Source organism: Octopus bimaculoides, chromosome 1 (genome assembly GCF_001194135.2).
Source record: "Octopus bimaculoides isolate UCB-OBI-ISO-001 chromosome 1, ASM119413v2, whole genome shotgun sequence".
NCBI lineage: Eukaryota > Metazoa > Mollusca > Cephalopoda > Octopoda > Octopodidae > Octopus > Octopus bimaculoides.
In genome coordinates this window covers 139,437,705-139,446,216 of record NC_068981.1, presented here as the reverse complement: position 1 = coordinate 139,446,216, position 8,512 = coordinate 139,437,705, and positions in this window count along the sequence as shown.

The following is an 8,512-nucleotide window of genomic DNA, read 5'->3' as shown; positions in this document are numbered from 1 at the left end:
ATATATATATATATATATATATATATACACGACAGGCTTCTTTCATTTTCTGTCTGCCAAATCCACTCATAAGGCTTTGGTTGGCCCGAGGCTATAGTAGAAGACACTTGCCCAAGGTGCCATGCAGTGAGACTGAACCCGGAACCATGTGGTTGGGAAGGAAGGTTCTTACCACACAGCCACGCCTGCGCCTATATATACCCACACACTCACACACATATATATGTATGTATGTATGTATGTATGTATGTATGTATGTATGTATACACACATAGTAGATGTTTCCCATTTTTGGTAGAAGGTCCCATGATGCCATCCTGTTTGATGCCACCATCCGCCCTTATTTTGTCTGCTGCAAATATTGGATCACTCCTAAGGTTGCGGATTATCCTAAATTTGTCCAGCACCATTGTTCGCTTATTCGAACTTCCGAATTCCAGAATTAAACCCGGCATATAATTTTCTCTCCTCTTTTCTTAATATCCTTGGTTTTCGTTGCATAGTAAATCCCACTCATCTCATCTCTTGTTCGCAGATAGACCACACATCCTCTCCCTCTCATCCGTCCCTCGTTCTCTATCTCCTACCTATCTCAGCTGTCCAGACTGCAATTTCTGTTCTTTCTTCACGCAAATAAGTGGTACCGATGCTTACCAGCTAGTTTCTTTTAACGTTTCCTAAGCCAGAACGAGTGTTGGTTGATCACTGAGCCAGAGAAAAAGAGACAATGCACACAGTGGAAACACTACTCTTCACCTGCTCCAAAGAAGGCCAAGGTCGCTTTCATCTGCAGGGAAGGTGATGACCTAAGTTTTTTTTGGTGGGTGCAAAAGGCATTTTTGATTCTTGACTATCTTGAAAAGGGCCACACCATCAATGGAGAATATTATGCCAATTTCCTGAGGCAGGAAAACTGACAAACGCCCAGGAAAACTGACAAAAGGATCCCCGTTTCATCAGGACAATGCTCCAGCATACAAGTCCGTGCTTTGAATTGCTGCTGTGCGTGAATGTGGCTTTGAACTGGTTGATCACTCTATTTATTCTCTTGTTTTGGCTCCATCTGACTATCTTCTGTTGGGGAACAGATTATAGTACTGCTATTATAGATGTCAGGTTTTATTTTTTCATAGAGATTGGGGACCCAGATTCGGCTGCCATAATCCGTGTAGATAACATATAGTGATTGTGTAGCACAGTTGCTGTTCTGTTATGTTCATTAGTTGTAGGGTCTGTGAGTTTGCTAGGGACTATTTTGAACCTTGTGGTAAATTCGGAATATTGAAATTTTTGATGCTATTTTTCGTGCACTACTTAATTTTGGCAACATATCAAGTTATTTGATAGCCAGAGTATAACGTTGATTCTTAAGAATCCATTGAGCAATTTGCGAATATGTGATGAGCGACAAATTGAATCGAAAACTTTACTGAAGTTATAGATCATCAGAATATCCATGTGATGTTGCGTGGCGTTGCTCTTGGAGCTGTCATATCCCGGGTTTCTTATCAGTATGATGTTGGAATCTGTATAGTGATTTTGGGTGGTGTTAGTGATATCAGTGACAGAATATGTCTACATTTTTTGACGGTATGTATAGAAGGTCCATAGATGTGTGGTGCTATTTGGGTTTTGTTGAGTTTTACAAATATTCTGATGCTGCTCGGGTAACTTTGCAATTTTCAACAAGTGTAAGATATCATTGAGAGCAGAGTTTCATTTGAGTATCAGCTACTTTTAGATGTGTATGTAATTTTGTCATTCTCTGTGAATTTTGAACTTTTGGATTTCCTTATTGTTTTTTTTTTACATGTGATAGATTGAAGAGGTCTAAGTGGAATTGCATAGTTTTGTTTGGAGTTTGTGTTCTCTTTATGTTGTTTTTGGTGATTGACTTTCGGAAAATGTTTGATGAAGACGTTTGCGTTCCGATGTGTTGTTATTTTGATAAATTGGGATGAGGACTTTGTTGTTAATGATACTAATTAATTTCTATTGTTTTGTTTAATTAATTTTCTTCTAAAGGATTGTGCCCATATCTTTCTCAAGCCTTCCGAAACTGGTGAGATTGATGTTGTAAATATTTGATCTTGGACATGTGAAAGATAGTTGATGCAGAAAAAAAAGTATGGAGCGAAATTCAACGAGGTTAACCTTCGGAGGAGGATCGATCTTGGAAAATAACTTTTGCGGGAGGGAAACATAGTATGCATGACGGAATAGATAGACGAGTATGCGGGGTAGACTTGAGTGGAGGGGGTAAGCATTCAGCTAATTCTAACCAACAGAGTACAAAGTAGTTTATATAAAGATAAAAAGTAAAAAGATAAGGCACCAGCAACCTAGTGGTTGACTTATTTGGTCAGTGACTCCACCCAGTTTATTGGCCGGTTTGTCGTGTGAGGTACTTTCTTGTGAATGGCAAAAGCATTGTTATCGTTGTACCCTAATAATTGGTTTGACTTGTACCCATCGGTGTGCTTACTTCTGTTGATGCGATGTATCAAGATAGAGGCGTTTTCCGTACCACACTATCTTGTGCAGTGATTTGTGTTATTCATGATCGATGTGAAAATAGTTACCAATAATTGTATTATATGATCGAAGTAAATATGTTGTCCTGACTGTACGTTATATTAATAAGACCCAGCTTGGCTGAAATCGTGACACTTTATCAGACTGACATAATCATTCTAGGTACATTAGCGCCAATATTATTTTAGAGCAAGATTAAATATGTGTTTCAATTCATTAACTGTATAAACTGATACTTCATACCCTTCACGCGTCAGTAGAATTAATTTGTGGTTAGTGGACATTACCATTTGATATGACGCATTGATCATTTCAAATATGAAATGCATAAATAATCTATCAGTCTATGTATGTGTATGAATGCGTGTATGTGTGTGCACGCATGTGTGTGCGTGTGTGTGTGTGTGGTGGGGTGGATGTTGTGGGTCTGTGTTTGTGAAAAGCACTTTATCACTAAGTAAGAAAATATCTATATTGCCCCAACAGCAACAACAACAATACAAATACTGAAAAATATTTTCCGTGTAGCTATCCAGATATGACAGCCGTGGGATTTATAGAAAGAATATAAATCCCAAGGCTGTCATTTCTGAATAGCCACATGAAATATATTTATCAGTGTCTTATTGCTGTTGCTATTGTTCTTTAGTCTTAGATGAGGCTTGTAAATATATGAGTGCATGTATGTATGTATGTATGTATGTATGTATGTATGTATGTATGTATGTATGTATGTATGTGTGTGTGTGTGTGTGTGTCTATGTATGTATGCCATTATTCAGTTTTATATCAAGATTTATTGCCAATAGAGAAAGAACCGGTTTCTAACCTAAATCCAAGGCTCCTTCTTTGGAATTTCAACAACATCAATCGGGTGCTTTTGTGTGTATGTATATGTGCAGATTTGTAAGTTTTGTTTTATGTATGTGTTGTCATGCATCTAGTTGCATATCTCCATATGCACATATATACTTTTACTTAAATGATAAACTTCTGGAAAACTTACAGATTTTTACAGTTCCAGTGACGGCTTGGATCTGTAGTCTTCAAATCAGCTTTCTTCTTTCTGGTTTTGAGAAGGCTAATTTCTCAAGATTGTTATGTGTGTATGTATGTATGTATGTATGTATGTATGTAAATGACACGCAAAGGTACATGGAGCCCAATTACAACAACAGCCAGCTATTGCCAGTAAAGGTTTTGGATGCCAACTCTGTGCAAGACATTGTAGATCTTTGGCTGGGCTAAAAAGTCATATTCGATCACAGCACCGTTAAGTTAAGCTTCGTGCAATGGCCATGCTCGATAACGAGGGGGCAGCCATCATGTATGTATGTATGTATGCATGAATGCATGTATGTATGTGTACAGGGTGATGTAATGTGTATTGCGCAACAATGCTGCGTTTGCAACACTCCTGCTCTCAGCTGCTGCCGATGATTAGTCCATGTGGTGTATAAGGAAACAGCTTCGAGTGAGTCATACCTAACTGTACTCAAATTTATGAGTCGCTCACTAGACTTTCCACAAACACTCACTGCAGTTAGATGTTTCAAAGTTTTGAGCTCCCTTGACCGATAAAAAATAAGTACCAGCGAGTCTCAGAAATGCGCTTAAACTTACCGTTTACCGCGTCCTTCCGTTAAATCAAACAGTGGTATATACTTTGTTAACTAATAAGTTAATTCTAGGCACCTAGACTAAATCCACGTATGAATACCTCGTCTTTTAGGGGTTGATATCTAGGATTACATTATTTAATCTCCCCCCTTTTTCTTTCAATATGAGATGTGGGTTGAGAGGGATTTTTGCTACTAAGCACTAGCTGGTCGAGCGATTATTTATAGGCTCAACTATCAGCTTTTAAACTTGCACGTAGTATGTGTATATGCATGGATGATATCTATCTATCTGTCTATCTATATATATATAATTTAATGTCATGAAGGTAATAACGCTTTAGCATACTTTACAAAGCTCCTCTGCGGGTATCGACTACCATATGTCATCATACAGCAAGAATTCTCCTTTTACTGCATATATATATATATATATATATATAACACAGAAATATGTGTCTGCTTGTGTGTGTTGTGTGTGTGTGTGCATGTATGTGTGTGTGTGTGTGTTTGTGTGTGTGTGTGTGTGTGTGTGTGTGTGTGTGTGCATGTCTGTTTGTATGTATGTATTCTCGTCTCAGAATACATAAGTTAGAAAAAGCAGGCTCTACTATAATGTATAATACAATATTATAGGTCCATTTCAGCCGATTTTACTAATCAGTTTCGCACTCAAAGAGTTAAAAGGAAATTACATCGTAGTGCTCGCCACTCTTCATGCTAGCTCCTGACTAGCACCAGGACTAGGTTTTTTCCTTAACTCTTGTGTGCCTAACCCATTGCTAAACACGGAGAGCTAAAATACACCTATAATGCTATATCGTATAATATTAATAAATACACTGACGAAATGATACCTAGAGATTACGGAGTTCATGCATTTTTTTTTTTGTTTTTTTTTTGGTAATAAGTAACTACGTACAAACATCAGCGGTTTTATGTGCGTGTTCATGATTTTGTAATGACTTAGGGCTTTTGAAATTTCGGATTTCCCTATTTTGTTTCTTGTGTGTAATGGAATGAAAAGGTTGAGATTCTGGTCTGTGTGGAATTGCATAGTTTTGTTTTGTTTTCCTTTCATCTTCGTCTTACGTTTGGTGGGTCGCTACCGAGCTATCAAACCACTTCAAAATTTGCCACACTTACGAGTGGTCACTGAAAAGTTCCAGTCTTTGGGCGAAAGAAAATGCAGGAGGATCACTTAATTATGATTACATTCAATATATTCCCCTCTTAGATCCACACACTTACTGTAGCGGTACATCAGTTTCTCTGAGCCTTGTAAAAGAACCCCAACCAAGACTTTTGCGATACCCTTAAAGCCAGGAACTTTTCAGCAACTTCTTATGCATTTAACCCTAAACAAAACATCCAGAATTTCCTGAGATTTTCTTCGGAAATAGACAATAATAATATGAGAGTCAAAATATTTTTTTAACATATGTGGGAAAGAGACCTAAGTGAAAATTTATTTAGATTAGATAGAAATCAAAACTGGCTCGTGCTGGTTTCTGCTTTGATTAAAACTAAAGAACATTGACAAAATGCAGTTCTATAATTTAAGAGATGAGGAATTATGTACATTATTTACATGTGACGGATATTTGTCCTCATCTTGTTTGTTGTTAATGCAATATTTCGGCTGATATACCTTCCAGCCTTCATCAGGTGTCTTGGGGAAATTTCGAACCTGTTGTTGTTGTTAATGTTATTATTAATATTATTATTATTATTCAGGTCACTGCCTGGAGTCGAACTCGGAATCTTGGGGTTAGTAGCCCGCGCTCTTAACCACAACGCCATATACCCGTGGGCAATTATGGGAGTGAATTTTAGTGCTTATAAATCTAATATGTTCCTATCCTTCCTTAATACCGCTTCCCATATGCTATTCATATCTGCACTCGGTCTGCTTAGGAAGTTTTGTGTCCTAGCATATGTGCTGCTTCTTTTAGTTTTCGTATTTTCCTGTGGTGTTCTCTATTTATTATTTTAACTTCATCCCTCCTCAAAATAAGGGTAGAGGGACATTGCAAGGTTGTGAAGCGAGGAGATATTGATAAATCGGGTATAGCTGAACATGTATGGAAAAATGGAGACCACCTCCCCCTGGGAGAGAGGATGAAACCAATAAACTGTCCACGGTCTGTCTACCCTATGTGAAAGGCCCCTCCGAAAAGATACAAATGATATGCGGCCCACATGACATCAGGACAGTATACAAGAGTAATACAACACTTCGCAAATATCTCCTTCGAGTAAAACCACCAATGGAAGAGAATATCACCAAAAACTGCGTGTACTCCATCCCATGCAGCTGTGGTAGGTTATACAAAGGCGAAACATGTCGTCCCCTCAAAATAAGGGTAGAGGAACATCGCAAAGCTGTGACACGAGTAGATATGGATAAATCAGGTATAGCTGATCATGTATGGAAAAATGGAGACCACCTCCCCCTGTGGGATGAAGTTGAAATAATAGACAGACAACACCACTGGAAAATACGGAAACTAAAAGAAGCACATATGCTAGGACACAACCTCCTAAGCAGACCGTGTGCAGATATGAAGAGCATATGGGAACCGGTATTTAGGAAGGATAGGAAAATATTAGATTTATAAACCCTAAAATCCACTCCATAATTGCCCACGGGTATATGGCGTAGTGGTTAAGAGTGCAGACTACTAACTCCAAGATTGACCTGAATAATAATAATAATTATAATTATAGTAACATCGAAAAATACCTCAGGAATGAGAACCCAGGTTCGAAATTTCCCCAAGATGAGGACAAATATCCATCAAACGTAAATAATGTAAATAATATTTCATTTGCATTTCTTTAGGAAGACAGTGGACTGAGGTGTTTAATCGGTGATTTGAAACCTTGACTCAATCTTAGTTTGCCGGAAGCTTACAGTTAGCACTGCGATACTCGCCATGAATATCCGTAAACATATTGACATACAGACAAAAATGACTGAAAAATTACATTTTCTTTAAACATTTTCATGTTCGTATTTTTCTCATTTTATTTACATTTTTTATTTTAAAGCAATTTTTTTTCCTGGTTGCGGGGTTGGGGGCTCCATAGTAACATCTCTTTTCTGCAAAATATTATACTCTATTTGGAATACAATAATTCACAGCATTCAAACAACATAATATTTGTTATAAGATATTGACTGATATCGTTTGGCACGCATATTTTTAATGACTTCTGAAATTTGTTGGCTTTTCCTCTATATTTTCAAACATTTTTTCCTCACCATTCGAACAATTCTGTATGTGTGGATGAAGATTGCATATATGCATGGATAGAAGATGTGAACATGTGTATGGATGGGGGATGTTTGTGTGGTTGTGTCCTTTGTGTTATATTGTAATTTTTCTGTCTGTGTTTGAAAAATGCTAATTTGTGTGCCTATGTTTGCGAACATATGATAACTTACTATGCATATACACACGTACATACACACATACACACACACATATATGTATGTATGTGTATATATATGTGTGTGTATGTATATATATATATATATATATATATATATATATATATATATATATATATATATATATATATATATATATATATATATATATATATATACGTGTACATGTATGTATATATATGCGTAGGTGTATCTATACAAATATGTATAAAAATGTATGTGTAATAATGCATATGTAAATGTATGTATGTATGTATGTATGTATGCATGTATGTTTGTATGTATGTGTATGTATGTATGTATGTATGTATGCATGCATGCATGTATGTATGTATGTATGTATGAACGCCTGTGTGTTTAAAGGTCTAACATTTTGAAAACACATGTGTGCTCGTGGTTTCATATCTGCATGTTTCTTAAATGTTATTCACATACGAAACAACACACAGATCACATACATATATACATACATACACATATAAAAACATTTATTCAAACTTTCTCACACACGCACATACCGTTCCTGTAAAAATACACATATACGCATGTGTGAATAATTGTATTCTATATGCATATGTAAGTGATACATACACTTGCGTGTCTGTTTTTATGTCTCGCAGTCTGAATATGTTGCTGTCTATGTATGCGCACGCACACCACCCACACATACATACATACATACATACATACATACATACGTACATATGTATGCATGCATGTATGTATATGTATATATAGACACACACGCTTGCAAAGTATGTGATTTCATGTATGTTGATTGCTTGTGTATGCGTACACATGCTTGAATGCATTGCTACCTTTCTTCGCGAGTGTATATATACATATATATATATATATATATATATATATATATATATATATATATATATATATATATATA